At 34.6% G+C, this 17,481-nt stretch overlaps 1 long non-coding RNA gene across 1 annotated transcript in view; it reads right to left on the bottom strand.

Moving 5' to 3' along the window:
- Nucleotides 1-11,665: 11,665 nt before the first annotated feature.
- Nucleotides 11,666-17,481, bottom strand: part of LOC112133134 (uncharacterized) — a 116,866-nt gene continuing 111,050 nt past the window's right edge. Inside the window, exons 3-4 of the long non-coding RNA XR_002914807.3 lie at nt 17,348-17,390; nt 11,666-11,800 (exon numbers count right to left, since the gene is read on the bottom strand). This is a non-coding gene — a long non-coding RNA (uncharacterized LOC112133134). The remainder of the gene's footprint in view (nt 11,801-17,347; nt 17,391-17,481) is intronic.

Raw genomic sequence — 17,481 nt, 5'->3', positions numbered from 1 at the left:
GATATGAGGAGCTGGGACAGTGGCTGCAGAAAACTTTTGAGAAGCTTGGTCTTTTAGAAAAGCAGAGGTGTGATGGTGATTTTTGGCAAGGGGGAGTATGAGTTTTCTAGGTCTTCTGTAAGAAATTAACACGTGCTTTTTTTTCTGTAAGAAATCAGTGCACACTTGTGGCTTAAAACTAGAGAAACATGTTCTCACACCCAGGGATGCCAGAAATCTTAAACTAAGGTGTCTGCTATGCCCCCTCCAAAGGCTCTAAAACAGAATCTTTCCTTGCCTCTTTTGTCTGATGGCTCCAGACACTCCTTGACTTTGGTTGAATAACTCCAATATCTGCTTTCATTTCCACAGGGACTTCTCTACAACAAGACAACTATAGTTAATAATACTACATTGAATACTGAAAAAAATATTAAAGGGGATTTTAGATGCTCTCACAACAAAACTTAAAGGTAACTATGTGAGAATTTAATAGGGAAATAAAGATGATTATGGATTTTAGCATGCAGGGTGTGCTCATAGCCTGAGGTGCAATAATAGCTGGAGGAACTGAAGACATCAGTTGGTTCAAGAAACACCCTTAGGGCTGGGCACAGTGGATCAGCCCGTAATCCCAGCACTTTGGGAGGCCAAGGCAGACAGATCACTGGAGGTCAGGAGTTCAAGACCAGCCTGGTCAACATGGTGAAACCCCATCTCTATTAAAAATACAAGAAATTAGCCAGGCGTAGTGGCACACACCTGTAATCCCAGGTACAGGGGGCTGAGGCAGGAAAATCACTTGAACCTGGGAGGCGGAGGTTGCAGTGAACTGAGATCACTGCACCACTGAACTGTAGCCTGTGCAATAGAGCAAGACTCTGTCAAAAAAAAAAAAAAAAAGAAAAAAGAAAAAAGAAACAAACTTAGGAGAGAATCATCAAAATTTAGATACAGAAATGATGGTTTAAAAATTTTTCTTTAACCACATGTTGTCACTCATAAGTGGGAGATGAACAATGAGAACACATAGACGCAGGGAGGGGAACATCACACACCGGGGCCTGTCAGGGGATGGGGGGCTAGGGGAGGGATAGCATTAGGAGAGATACCTGGTGTAGATGGTTGATGGGTGCAGCAAACCACCATGGCACGTGTATACCTATGTAACAAACCTGCACGTTCTGCACATGTATCCCAGAACTTAAAATATAAAAAATTTTAAAATAAAAATTTTTGTTTAAATCAGAAGCAAAAGCATTTAGAAAAGAATATGGTTTACTCACAAGACTCCAAGTGATAACAGCACTGGTTTACTACATAAAAAACATACACACACACAACACACAAACACATACACGATGACGAAGGTTAGTTACTGACCTTACAGTTAATTCTTTTCTTGGTGGGAAAATAGTAGTTTTCTCAGATGACTATCACACTAACATTTTAAAAATCATTGATAAAATTATTATTTGTCATTAGGGAGTCAATAACTTACAGGAAATATTTAAAATATTTAAAATTTCACTTGTCTTATGGACTAAAGCAAGAGAGACTTTTTTTGTTGTTATTCTTTTTTCTTTTTTTTTTGAGACAGTCTCTCTCTGTCACCCAGGCTGGAGTGTAGTGGTGTGGTCTCGGCTCACTGCAGCCTCCGCCTCCCCAGCTCAAGTGATTCTCCCACCTCAGCCTCCTGAGTAGCTGGTATTACAGGTGTGTGCCACCCCTCCCGGCTGATTTTTGATAAAGACTGGTTTCACCACATTGTCCAGGCTGGTCTCGAGCTCCCGGCCTCAAGTGATCTACCTGCCTCAGTCTCCCAAAGTGCTGGGGTTACAGGAGTGAGCCATCACACTCGGCCTGATGATTTTAATAGCCCAATTACCTAAAATGAAAGCATGGCACTGTTTCCATAGATGTCAAACCAAATCCTCTACAGTAAAGGCTGATACCTCTTCCGGATTTTTTTTTCATTGTCATAGTGTTTAAAATATATGTTTTGTCAGCAGTTAAATATAAGATTTAAAAATAACAACTGGCAGCACAATATGAAAACAATAAGCAGATCTAGGCTGAGGAAAGGCTACTGCCTTTAATGCGTTGATTATGCCCTCTGATTGCCAGTCAATATCATTTCCCCTTGTCTTAATCTTGTAGGTATTTCCTTCTTAGCAGTAGTAGACATTCAGATTTGCAACTCATGCTCCAACATTCTCACCTTGAGTGACCTTGGATGACTAGCATAAAGAAGGAAGTCAGGAGAGAAAATCAGTTTGGATATGATCATGCCCTGCAAAATGAAGGAGAGAGGAAAGATGATGAAATTTGTTTGGGGTCTGTTTATTGAGGTCACAGTGTGTCAAGCATGGAGAGAGACGACAGCTAAACTTAGGAAAGAGGTTTGGGCTTGACATAGCACACCTGACTGGCATTCAAGTAACGGATAAAAAATAATGTAATGGAAATGAGTCAATTCTCTGTGAAAGGTCTATAGAGAAAGAAGAGAAGGCCTCAGATTGAACCTTGGAAATTCTCATACTAGATGCTGAGCGGGTGGTTGGCTACATATTACTGAAAAAAACAAAAACAAAAACAACAGCCTGAGAAGAAATCAGTTAATTTTCTTAAAAAGGAGGAAAATGTATCCTTCTTTTTTTAGAATGTAAGTGATTTTTTTTTAATTTTGTTGACAGTATTCACAAATACTGTTTCATGGTGAATTTTGAGGAAGCACTTTTACATATATTAAATAATTTGCTATTTTAAAATGTGAAACTGGCTTTGTTAAAGTGACTGATGGAAATATACTAATACTCTAAAAGATAGGTGGTTTATAAATGCAAAATTTTGCAGCTGCATTATTTGCTATTTTTACATATATGCACTAGTAGTTGCAATACTAATTCAGTAGAAATGTATCTTATTAAATTATTATTTTATGACAAAACAATGGCATTTTCCTGGTTTCTAAGAGAGTCCGGCATATAATTGAATTTTGCAAGGTATCATAAGCTTTCCATTAAACTATAAAACCAGATAATGATAAATCTAGATGAATTAGTCTAACCTGACTTAAAAACGCATTTTTAATTTTACAGGCAATACATTAATTCATTCTGCATATTAAACAAATAAAACTTTACAAGTAAATGTAAATATCTCTTTGATCACACCCTTAATCCTGATCATTTCCCACTTCCCTAGAGGTAATCACTGCTATTAGTTTGCTGTATATCCTTCTGGAACTATATCATGTACATATTTATTTATATTGAGATAAATCTATATGTTCTAAAATGGAACAATATCCAAAACCCATTATGGAATGAAGAAACAAATTATACTCTGGTACATCTATTATATTTTAAATATAAAATAAGCATACATGTACAGAAAAATACTACATATGTTCTACAAGTTCCCATTACTACCTCCTCTTCCTCTTTCTCTTCCCTTCTCCTCTTCCACTCCTCTTCGTTTTCTTAACTACCTTTATGGTGATAGCTCTTAGCTATATTTTAGGTTCACATCTTTCTTCTGCATTCCTGACCCATATTTCTAACTAATAGATATCTTAATCTACTGCTCCACAGACATTTTAAGTAAAATATAAAAGCCATATTTTTATCTTTCCACATTTACTTTCTCCTCCTTCTCCTTTCCCTCTTTTGATTAATATGCTATAATCTACATAATCTAAGTTTTTCAGCTTCCTATTCCTCAAATCACTTACTGTCTTAGATCCCTAAATCACTTAGCCTTAATGCCTATCAAATCTACTTTTTTCTGTATATTTCTATTGCCACTTGTCTTACTTTAGTTTCTTGAACTTTTCATTTGGAATATTGTAATAGCTTTGCTCTTTTCTTTCTACTTCTATTCCAGTGGTTCACCAACTTTGTTGGGCACAAGAATTACCTAGGGAGATGTTCATTCCCTCAATTCAAATCTTTTCCATCTAGGCCATACCAGTCCTGTGAATTTAGATCAGTTGTTTTTTAATGCTTTGGGGTACTGAAATTAGAATTATAAATGTATGTTTTTAAAAATTGCTTCCTTTGGGGTTCTCCAAAAGTTAAATGATTTGAGGACTGAGATTTCCAGGAATGCTAACTATCTATATGCAGTTTTCTTCCTTTATGGGTGACTTATTGTTATATGTTTTTTCTGATACATAAATCTTAAGATTATGACAAGAATAATTTTCTTATAGTTTAGCTAATCCATGGAAATTTATGATGAGAATTATGCCACAGCCAATATTGAAAGAAAGTGATTATTGGTGTAAAAAATTCATGAAAGATTTCAAGATTTATAGTGCTGTGTTAGAACTATGATATGTGACTATTCTGGAGCTAAGACTTTTTCTAGTAGGCATACTTAAGCTAATAAAAGAGATTTATTTCTTTAAAAAGACCACTTTTTTTAAAAGGTGCTATCCCTGTTGAAAATTCCTACTTAAAACTGTTTCTTCCTCACAAATGTCTTCAAGGCCTGTTTGTTGATTATAAATAAGAGAATTTATCTGATTAGTGTTATTAATAGGATATTCTTCTTTGTTCTATTACCTTTCTCTAATTTTTTCCTACTCATACCTACATGATTTGATCACATTTTTTTTTTGGCTATGCTATCTCGCAGTTTAGTGATATCTGTGGATCTCTAGAAACAAACTGTCTTGGTGATGAGGGTTCTATAGGTCCACTAAAATTAAGAATTAGGAAGTCAATGTTAAGTTCAATAGGAACAAACATAAATGGTTTAAGTCCCTATAAGGGCTGCCTTGCAGTGTGTTGTGAATTGAACATATGTGGCTCCATGGGTAATTAGTAAATTGTTAAATTAAATTTGAAAATCTCTGTTATGTCTACAGGTATACCACCCTGAACACAGCTCATCTCATCTGAAAATCTGTGTTAATCTGGGATATCCACAGAAATAGAACCTATTTTCTCTCTCTCTCTCCATATATATATATATATATATATACACACACACACACATATATACACACATATATATACACTATCTAGATAGATAAAGTCTTTATCTATTTTATATGTACATATAAAGACTATAAAGACTTTATATTATAGAAACATATATATGTTTCTCTATATGTGTGTATATATATTATATATATATGTAGGGTAATAAAAGAGATTTATCTCTTTAAAAAGACCACTTATCCACTTATGCCTAGCGTCCCATTATTGGAACGCTAAGTGTATAGGAGTTATTTATATCCTACTGTTCAAGGTCATTGCCAAGGTCTGATTGCAAACATTTAAAAAATTGCAACCTCAGGCATAAATGGGTTAAAAATGGTGCGATCCCTGTTGATAATTCTTACTCAAAAATGTTTCTTAATATATATGAGAGAGAGAGAGAGAGATTTTAAGAAATTAGCTCTAGAGGCTGGGCACGGTGGCTCACACCTGTAATCCCAGCACTTTGGGAGGCCAAGGAGGGCAGGTCACGAGGTCAGGAGATCGAGACCATCCTGGCTAACATGGTGAAACCCCGTCTCTACTAAAATACAAAAAATTCGCTGGGGGTAGTGGCGGGCGCAGTTGGGATGGCAATCTAAAATCTGTATGTCAGGCTGGAAATGCAGGCAATGTTGTCATCTTGAGGAAAATTCCTTCTTCTTCAGGAAAAGCTGTCTCTTTATTGTCCTCTTCTCCCTGTCTTCCCTATTTCTCAATCTCCTTTTTACTCTTTTTCTCTTCTCTTCCCTCATTTTCTCTCTCCCTCCCTTTCTCTCTCTCTTCCTCCCCTTCTTTCTCTGCTTAGTCTTTTTCCTTCTTCCTTGATTTTTTAAATAAATTTATTCTGCATGCATTCATTCATTAACAAATGAATTGGGTCCCTTTACTTCACAATATAGTCCATATTCTCTAGGTTTCAAAGCCAATGACATACTTTTAAGTCATTAGAAAAAACCACTGTTGAGAGTGATGGCTGAATATTCTCTCATAGTATGGAGTTTAGATTCTTGCTCTTGTATATTCTTGTTACCAAATATTGGTCTAGAATTTCAAACATTACAAGCTTAATATTAAAATATTACAATGTGATTAACTTAGATAAAGTTTTACTCATATATGGTCTTAAATCTACCATTTGCAGAAAATTGGGAATACAAGTGACAAAATCGTATTGAACATAATTAATGAGAATATATTTTTCTTGATGCAAAAGAAAGTGCCTAACATTACACCTGATTTACAACCAGATATAGTAATTTGCAGTTTACAGTACATTAATCTACAAATCAAAATGTACATTTCAGCAATAAATAGAAACAATGGTTTGGTCCTCTTGGAAAATTATACTTTTTGTTGAGTAGTGTAAGATTTTTTAGCTATAAATTGTAAAATTGTGAATTTGTCTAGTTTAGAGACTAACGTCTAAAAATTAAACATTTTCAGATTTACAATTCAGATTTATTATAAATGGATAGCTTCAATAACATGAATGTCAATTGCAGAACTTAAAGAACAGAACATATATAAAAGAAAATCTTGCATCAAAATTGTAATGACATAACATGGCAAATAAAAGATATACTGCCAAATTAAATAATATGATGTGATTGACATGTAATTATTGTTATTGTTTTTTGAGACAGAGTTTCGCTTTTGTTGCCCAGGCTGGAGTGCCAGGGCACAATCTTGGCTCACCACAACCCCCACCTCCTGGGTTCAAGGGATTCTCCTGCCTCAGCCTTCCAAGTAGCTGGGATTACAGGAATGTGCCACCACACCTGGCTAATTTTGTATTTTTAGTCAAGATGTGGTTTCTCCACGTTGGTCAGGCTGGCCTCGAACTCCCGACCTCAGGTGATCCACCCGCCTCGGTCTCCCATAGTGCTGGCATTACAGGCGTGAGTCACAGCGCCCGGCCAACATATAATTATTATAATTGAAGAAAGAACAAAAAAGGTCTGTATTACATAAACCCATTAGTAGGGACTAAACATTGAAAGTCACCTTGGCTTATGTTTTCTGCAGTATCCCAGACTTTTAAAATTGCCTTCTCTTTGGATTGAAACAGTTTCATTGTTGATAGCTATACATAAGGTAGTTTGTATTGACAAAAGAGATTTGTGAAAAAAATTTTATGGCGTTCCCAAACATTTTAATTGTGAACACTATCAGACCATCTATGAAGCAAATGATGTGCAGTCTATGAGTCTATATTAACTACTCTGAGGCTTTCAAAGTTACTCCAAAAATGTGTGAAAATTTTATGTATCAACATCTGGCCACATTTTCAAGTTGCTGCTTACTGCTCTATTGTAAAATCTTATAGCACATCAGTAAGAGGGCTTTTATCTCTTCACCAAACCTAGAACTTTACATCTGGCAAGCTTGTTATATTTTAATTCCTAGATTCAATAGTGGTAAGTCAGCATTCCTTACTTGTCAGGAACGTTCGATGATTTGGATACTGATCATTCTTATGTTAACAAATGTAGAATGGAATGCAATTCAGACATTGTTGGGCAATGTTTAACAAACTTTGTGTCTCTGAGACAACATTTATTTTACACATTAAAATTTGATATCTCTGACACAAATCAAAATTTTCAGATAGAAAAAAGTTAATGTACTACTTCCACAAGTATACTTTATTGCAAATATAATACAGGAAAATAAATATTTCTCCTTGATTACTGAAGTGTAAACACAAACACGGTAAAAAATGAAACATTTCAACCCAAAGAAATCTTTTCATTTATGGGCACAACACCTTCTATTGTGTAAACATTATTAGACTATATGGATTTACTCTTTCCTGGCTATGTAGACAATTACGGAAAAGAGAGTTTTAGGGAAAAAAAGGAAAAAGGCCTAACAAATTTAAACATGCACACACACACACATCCACACACACCCCACACTTACTGCTATTTTAAACAAACCTTCCGTGCTTAGGATGCATCTACATAGAATTAGGCTACCAGAGTGAATGATAAAAACAATATAAATGTCACATATCTCTATTTAAATATGATAAGGAAGTCCATGTAAATTTTGTACTCTATTGAGGCACAAAGAAAATGACTAAAAAGTGTTTTTGAAAAATGAAACATTTTAACCTAAATAAATCTATTCATTTATGGGCACAACACCTTCTATTGTACAACTTATAAATAGATAATTGATATAAAACATTATTAGACTATATGGAATTTACTCTTTCCCGGATATGTAGAAAATTATGGAAAAGAGAGTTTTAGGGGAAAAAAAAGAAAAAGACTCAACAAATTGAAACACACACACACACAGACACCACTTACTCACTACTATTATAAATAAATCTGTGCTTGGGATGCGTCTATATAGAAATGGGCTGCCAGAACAAACAAACAAAAATGATAATACAAACAAAATGAAAACAATATAAAAACAAAATAATAATAATAGTGTGGGCTGGGTTCCACATGATAATATTCCAGTCCAGTTTACAGGGTTATGTATTATATACGTAGATAATATTGTGCATTTTTCTAATAATTATTGAATAACTATGCTAATAATTATTGAATAATTATATTCTAATGATTATTATTTAAAATAATTATTTTCTATAATAATATAAATCAAATAGCAGTATGTATTAGTTTCCTATTGTCGCTGTAACAAACCACCACAAATTTAGTGGCTTAAATTACACAAATTTATGATCTTACAGTGCCAGAGGGCAGAAGTCTGAAATAGGTCTTACTGACTAAAATCAATGAGCGGGCAAAGCATGTTTCTTCTAGAGGCGGCAGGGGAGTCTCTACTTCCTTGCCTTTTCCAGATTCTAGAGGTTGCTTGCATTCCTTAGCTTAAGACTTCTTCCTCTATTTTCAAAGACCACCATCTCAACCTGTGCTTTCATAAGCATCTGTCTCTGACTATGACTTTGTTGCCTCCTTTTTATACCTTCCTTATGATTACATTTGGATCACCTAGACAATTCCATCTCAAAAGTCTTCATCACATCTGCAAAGTCTGTTTTACCATATAAGGGACTATACTCACAGGCTCTAGAGAAAAGCACAGGAACATTTTTAGTGGGGACAGGAGAGTATTCTCTACCATGCAGAAAAGCACTTACTAATTCATGTATGGGTTTATTTGCTAATATCAGTTCTTCTAAAAAAGCTAATCTCCTATTCTTATGTTCTTTATTGTGTTTTACTTTTTAGTGGGTCTGGATACACATTCAGTGTACCTTTTGGAGCAACAAAATCAGCTTTCTTGATCTAGGAAAGATTTCTGTTATTTTTCTTGCCCCTACCGTCTGTTCTGTCTATTACTTTTCTATCCTTGAGTTCTTACCACTTTTTAAATTTGATTGTGTCCATTTTTCATCTGTATTTCATACAATATCTGTTCTCAAAGAATTCTTTATCTGTGGGCTGGATATTTTCCATGTGCCCCCTCAGGTCTACATGGAACCATTGTTACTTTATCTCTCTCCATCCTCACTTTACCTGGGGAGGCTGAAGATTATGAAGCATATCCATGGGCTTCTCACTCTCTGGCTTCAGGAGATCTGAGGTAGGGAGCAGAATGAGAGCAGGGTGCATATGACCCAGCTCCCTCTCTCAATGAGCCCCAGGCCTCAGTGTGCAATTTCCTCCCTTCAGATTCAAATGCTCAGTCCCTTCACTTGTCCCTTCAGGTTTAGCAGGAGTGTGGCTGCTTCTGCTTCCCGGATTGATGCTCTATCTCTTGGGCTTCCCCTATCTTCACACATTTGTAAATAGCCCTTTAGAAAATACACTCTCCTTGAATTATTCCGAGTGCCATTTTTCTTTCCATGAGAACCATTTCCCATTTTCTAATTTGTTAATCTTAATTTCTTGCAGTATCCAATTTGTTATTGATTGACTCCACTGCAGATTGTATTCATCAATCTTTTTTTATCTTCGTATAGTCTTAGTATTTCCTAAGTCTTAGATTTTTTCCATATTACGTAATACTTTCAGACATCATTGGTTTCTTAATTTGAGAAAAAATTAAATTATTTTCAAAAAAATTTTTTATCCTTAGGCATTACTCTAATGTCCCAAAAGAAAATTATCCTTTAAAAATAATGTATCCTTTTACCTATCTGATGATTTTTCTATTTTCTTGTGCTCACAGTGAGAGTGTATGCTTTCCCCATATTGAATGCTGAAACAGAATCTGACCAACAGTCCAAATCCCTCAGGCCAAGATGAAGTTTTATTGAAAAAGTTTAAATTTAGCATAAGTTATCTTGACTATTTAATGGTTTCTTGGGGGATTTCTTACGAGGAAGACGGAGACAGCCACATTTGTAGTTAACAACTTCTCTTTGCCAAAGGGGATAATTTAAAATGTTTCATGTGAGAGCCAAAGACAGTCACAACAGTGTCCCCACTTTTCACACTTTTTACCTGGAAATGGCCTTTATTACATCAATGGATTGAAAGTCACTCTTCTTGCTGCATTTTCTCCACTTGGTGCAGACTCTGTCACAGGAACACTTTCCAGAGTGGTAGCCAGAATGTGAGGCTCCCTTCAAATGTTTCAAGGGCCGTGCCAGCCTCCAGCATTTACTTCTTGGCCTTAGCATTCTTCTGAACTCAATCGGAGAGTATTTGTTAATTTCAACATTTCTGTTTGTTTATTTATTATTAATTCCCAGTGGCACTGCATTATATTTGTGATATATAGTATAAGTAATTTGTTTTGAAATTTACTTGAGTGTTATTTTTAATGCCGAATAAACAGATGTTTTGTATGACGTAATCAGAACATTTACATTTTATCTCCCATTTGATAAATCTTTTTCCAGTTTTTCTTTTTTTTTTCCCCTTGGATAAAATATAGAGTAAGTTCCATAAATTTTCTGGTACTAAAATTTTCCATGATTTTGGTCCTCCCCAAAATATCTGTTCAAGAATTAAAGTGTTGGCCGGGTGCAGTGGCTCACACCTGTAATCCCAGCATTTTGGGAGGCCGAGGCAGGAGGATAACCTGAGATTAGGAGTTTGAGACCAGCCTGGCCAACATGGTGAAACCCCGTCTTTACTAAAAATACAAAAATTAGCTGGGTGTGGTAGCATGCACCTGTAATCCCAGCTACTTGGGAGGCTGAGGCAGGAGAATTGCTTGAACCCAGGAGATGAAGGTTGCAGTGAGCCAAGATCACAGCCACTGCACTCCAGCCTGGCGACAGAGTGAGATTCTGTCTCAAAAAAATAATAAAATAAGATAAAATAAAATAAAGTGTCAAGACTCATACTGGTCAAAACTTCCAAATTCATGTTAAGATAAATATTCTTTCCAACTATCTATGGAGATATCAAAATATATACATAAGACTATCATTGCCTTTGACTTGTCCTGAAGCAAAATTACCCTTGGTACAGTTTATATAATATGTAGAATATGTTAATTCAGGGTTACATGACTTTAACTATGAACAACAATTATTTGAACACCTCTAAATATATTTCCCCAAATGCATTATATAATATTCAAATTCTTGAAATTATTTTCTTTTGCTTATTTGGAAATAAAACTTCTTAAACAAGTCAGACAATTCAAGTTGTTTTTAAAATCAATATTTATGCTGACATTCTCTTACATTTATTAGGAAAATTTCATTAACACATTCTTTTGTACAATCAAGGACAATTTATTATTTTCCTGGTGAGTCCTGGTCTTCCTTCTTACAATGTGTCACAGTTCATCCCTCTCTCAAGTTCCTGCTTAACTTTTCTTCTGTGATTTAACTTCTCATGTCTGCGTTCAGTTCTTCCATTTTCTCCATGATTTTACTCTGTCTTGGAAGAGTTTTTAAAATATAGAAAAGAAGAAAGGAGATAAAACCATTTAATTTACTAATTTACACACACACACACAATTTTATTTTATTTTAAAATCTCTCCCCTGCCTTTTGTTTTGTTTTGTTTTGTTTTGTTTTTTTGAGACAGAGTCTCACTCTGTTGCCCTGGCTGGAGTGCAGTGACGCAATCTCATCTCCCTGCAACCTCCACTTCCCAGGTTTCAGTGATTCTCCTGCCTCAGTCTCCTCAGTAGGGGAGTTACAGGAGTGCACCACCACACCCATCTAATTTTTGTATTTTTAGTAGAGACAGGATTTCACCGTGTTGGCCATTGACTGAAAAAAAGACGTTTATTTTTTATTTGAACTAACGTACATTTACAGTAGCCAAGGTTACTGACGTCAGGTGATTCACCCACTTTGGCCTCCCAAAGTGCTGGGAGTACAGGTGTGAGCCACCGCACCCAGCCAAAATTTCACCTTTTTTTCTAATCCTGTCTATGAATCCTATCTTTTGAGGTTCATTGCTTTTTTTTTTTTTTTTTTTACAAAAAAGACCTGGAAAAAGTCTAGACATAAACATTTCTATAAAGAGGAAGATTTAGGGACCTCACATAAAACTTATACAGCTACAGGAAGCTTCTTGCAGCTACAGAATCACTTTTTGCTTTATAGAGTGTGATTCTATTTACTTCATTCAAGACTTCAAGATTTATTTTTAATCTGATTCGCCTATTGAGAGCAATGCAATATTTAACCAGCCTCTGATTTCCTGATCTTTTTCCTCCCGTGCTTCTGAAGATTCCCAGATGTATGCACGGCAGGCTCTGACATCCTGTTAGAGACGTTAATATATTTCACCCTTGCAAGTTGTCCTTTATGACTGCTCCTCCATTCAGGTATTAAAGAGTTCCCTACTATGCTGTAACCTTGGCTACTCTAAATTTACGTTAGTTCAAATCATGTCTTTTTTTTTTAGACAAAGTGTATGCACCTTGTCTTCAGCTTTCAAGGAGGCTGTCATATAACACCAGAGAAAGATGGCAACTTTATGTGAAACACATGGTGAGCCCCCAACACTGGCCAATTAATGACCAGAATGCAAAGCAATTTAAACAAGGAGGGAAATAAGCTCTAGTGTCTAAAGGAAAACAAAACAAAATAAAACAGTGAGAATAAAATTACAAGAATTAAAATCCAAAAAGTAGTTTCTCAAAGCTTCAACAAAAAAAATGATAATAATAATACTTCCACTTGTCATGAAAGTAAAAGCCTCTGAAAGCTCTCATCTAGAAATCTGAAAGTGGACTGTGGACCACAGGGGAAAAGATGTTGCAACTGAGAGCATCTATAAGGTATCAAAATGTTGACCTTTCCTTCTTTCCTTGCAGAGCAATGAATTAGGAGAGATTATTTGTGCAAAGGTAAATTTGAGAGCAGATTTGAAGATAATGTCTTAGAATCATAATCTGTTGTAACTGAAAGAATATAGAGGTAATTCAATAAAATCTAAAAGAGAAATTTTACAAAAGAGATAACTTATATATTCATTATGAATTTATATTAAAGGTATGTTCATCATAGACTATGTCTTACTCCCATTTTTGTCCCTTAATCTTTAATATTTGCTCCTCATAAAAATGTAGGGAATACATTCTTTCTGTTCTACAACATTTTTAACTATGCCTATAGAGACAAGGCCCTGAGATTAGGAGTTCGAGACCAGCCTGGCCAACATGGTGAAACCCCGTCTTTACCTTTTTTCAAAAAGTATGCCACCTTGTTAAACTTTTTAAGGTCAAATTCTTCCAAATTGAGGAAAATTTTAAAACTTAGAAAAATATCCGGTTATCCATTTACTAAAGCTATAGATCTGGTTTTTCAGACTATTTTATAATAAAATAATTTAAAATCTTTTACTTTTTTCCGGCTCAGAAACATTATACCTATAAATTTGGAAAAGACAAAATACGTATGAAGCAGAGTTAAAAATCATCCCTCATTCAACAATTTGGTCACTTACGCTTCTTAGAATCATTTTCTATATACAGATTTGTAACATACCCTGTGATTTTAGCAATATTTTAAGGAATTTTTGTCCTCTTAAATATTCAGTTTATTTTGATAACTGTATAACATTTTATCATATAGATATATATCCTAGTATGTGTGTATATGTATGTGTCTATATTACAGCCACCATCATTTAATTTCAGGAATTAGTTATAAGTAATATACTTAAACATTTTTACATAAAGGCCTTTCCCTAAATTAAAAAATTTATTTAGGATAGATGCCTATAAGTGTCCAATACATACTAACATTTTTAAAGGTCACTTTCCCCCCAATAATTATTGCCAGTTTTTGCTCTTCCACTTGTATGTAAAACTACCTGCCTCACTTCAAATCTGCCAGCAGTGAATTTTTTTAGGTGATCTTATCAGGCAAGATCAGGCCAGACAGTCATTGATTAATTCATAAAACCAATTAAAGTGGAAATCATTAAAAATATACCAACGTGTTTTATAATTTCTGTAATTCCAAATGTGCATCTGTGAATTAATTTGCCTCACTTTTGATTTAGAACCAAGCGCTTTTCTTTAATTTACCAATTTGCTATTACTTTTCTTGCATATACCACACTCACCTTGCGTCACTCTAATTTTCTGTTCCTATTTTTTAAGTGAAGCAAGAACCAAGGACCCTTGTAAAGCAATCAGACGCCTGTAATGCCAGCACTTTGAGAGGCCAAGGCAGGTAGATCATAAGGTCAGGAGATCGAGACCATCCTGGCTAACACGGTAAAACCCTGTGTCCATTACAAATACAGAAAAGAATTTAGCCGGGCGTCGTGGCACGCGCCACGGGAGGTGGAGGCAGGAGAATCGCTTGAACCCTGGAGGCGCACATTTCAGTAAGCCAAGATCGTACCACTGCACTCCAGCCTGGGCAACAGAGTGAGACTCTGTCTCAAAAAAAAAAAAGTAATCAGAGTGTAGAATTCTTCAGAACTTTAAAGAAAATTTTTACTTTCTCTTCTTTTGTTGTCTTATCCAGATTTAATTTGACATAACTATTTTTGGGAGTCCCTCTTACACTTTTCAAAGCATATAACTTCTTTTTTATGAAAATAGCAACTTTCTTCTTTCAATTTGAGTTTATTGATTTGGGTATTATTTAGTTAAAATGCATCAGTTTGACGTCAAACTGAAAATATCACTTTTTTAGGAAAAAATAAGTGAAAAGACTGACGGAGCATGGACTACAAGGTGCTAGAAGCAATTCAATATTTTTCATACATATTATTTCATTTTTATGTTCCCAATATATTTTTGAAGGGCATATTCCCATTTTACAGACATTTAATCTTAAATTCAAAGAGTTTAGATAACTTTGCCAAAATAATAATCTAGAAAGTATCTGAATTGAGATTAAAATGTAGATGTGATTTATCCCAAAGTATAGAAAATGTATCTATGCTTCTAAATTACACTATTATGTCAACATATTTAAATACTTATCAATGGATTCCAACTAACTTTATAAACTTTTCTCTAGTGATACAACAAATAGCATTTTGAATCAGGTAATCTTTTGAATAAATAAAGAGTATGAATAGTTTTTTCTTGTTCAAGGAAATGCATTTTATCATTTTTTTGGAAATAATTTCAAACTCACAAAATGTTGCGAAAATAAAACTGCACTAAGAGCACCTGTATACTCTTTAAAGTGATTCACCTGTTGTTTACATTTTACCTCCATTGCCTTATCATTTGCATTTTCTCTATCTCTATCAATATATGATACAAACTTTTCCAAACTACTTAAATGGAACTAATATTAATTATGGCCTTTACCACCAATTACTTTTGTGTGTATGAGAATAGGAATATTCTCTTACATAACCACAGTAGAGTAATCAATGTTACAAATTTATATTGATATATTAATACCTTTAACTAATCTGTTTATATTCCAGTTTTGTTAGTTGATGTAATAATGTCATTTTCATTGGTTTCCTTCTTCCACTATGAGATTCAGTCCAGGATCAGTAGAGTTAGATATTATATTTAGTTGTTATTTCTCCTTAGCTCCCTTTAATCTGGAACATTTACATAACCTTTCTTTATCTTTTATGACATTGACATTTTAAAGAATACAGTCTCCCCAGCCTTTTGTTTTTGAATAAAATATTCATCATTCCATGTTTTCCAATGCCTTCTCATGCTTATATTTTGATTATTCATTCAGGATGGCCTCTGCAAGTGTTGTATAGGTGCTGTTGATTATCTGATCAAGGTGTTGCCTGTTTTTTCCACTGTATAATTACGTTGCTTTTCTTCCCTGCCTCAACTGCAACTAGAAGCAGTCTCTGAGCTACAGTATGTCGGTGAAAATGTTATTAACATTTTCATCTAGATTTATTATCCATTGATAATGGTCCTCTGATCCAATCATATTATAATTATTGTGAAGTGATGATTAATCAATCATCCTCTCTTCCACATTTACCATTCACCCCTTAGCATTCTGCTATTGGCAAAAGATGTCCCTCTTATCTATCTATCAACTATCTATCTATCTATCTATCTATCTATCTATCTATCTATCTATCATCTATCCATTTATTCATTCATTTTTTACAGGCATGGATATGTAAGTACCTATATCTTCAGTGATTTAAAATGTATCATTGTTCTTAATGATTTTGGTGTTCATATCATCCCAGATTTGGTTAATAGTAGCAAATTAAATGTTCACTTTGTGTTCCTGTGATACATATATTTTAAATCACTTTATATTCTGTGGAGTAATAGAATACACCAGGCTTATCTTATGCATGCCCTGCCCCAGCCCCAGCAAAAAACCCTGGATCATATTAGTCAAAAATGGTATCAAAGACCAAGCTCTGGGCACAAGGTGTGCTCATTGATACTGGGCTGTGTTCACTTCTTAACAGCAGCCAGAAGTAGGAACTGTATTCATGAATATAAATGTATTTGCAAATATAAAACACTTATAAATATATAAAACCACGCATATATACCTATGTACACAAACACACATACTTGAGAAATCTCACACATACAAATTGTAATAGTAATGATTTCATATCAATAGCTCCAATTCTAATCCATTCCCACAGTGTTTTCTTTCTTGCGCTCACTCATTCCATATTTGTGTGTCCCTTTAAGAAGTACTTTTGTTAATGAACTGTTTTGGTGATCTTTTGAAAAATTTAAAAGCTATATCACCTTTTTATTAGTGATTATATAAGGGCATATAGTACACGCATACATATATGCATGTAAGTTGTATGTATTGTAAGCAGATGTAAAGCTAATGTAGGAGAGGAAAAGAAAAAAAATAAAACCATACTGCAGTAAGATGATATCTTTATCAGCATCAGTGAAGAAATATCTTTTAATGATATTAGCTAAGTAGCTCCAAAATACCTGAGTAGCTCCAAAAATACCATAATGCCTGCCTGCCCATGACTGGCCATCAGGTAAAATGTAGTCTTGTGACACCTTGGTCCACTTACCAGTATCCTCATCTTCCTCTTCATAAAGTAGTTCTTGGCCCCTCTGGTTGACAGTTGATGGTTTTGAGACAAAAAAACAAAATGAATTACTTTTGTGGGATAAGAAGACTGATTTTAATGCTTTCTGTAAAAGG

This window comes from Pongo abelii, chromosome 3 (assembly GCF_028885655.2).
Source record: "Pongo abelii isolate AG06213 chromosome 3, NHGRI_mPonAbe1-v2.0_pri, whole genome shotgun sequence".
Lineage (NCBI taxonomy): Eukaryota > Metazoa > Chordata > Mammalia > Primates > Hominidae > Pongo > Pongo abelii.
This window is presented reverse-complemented; position numbering and strand designations above follow the sequence as displayed.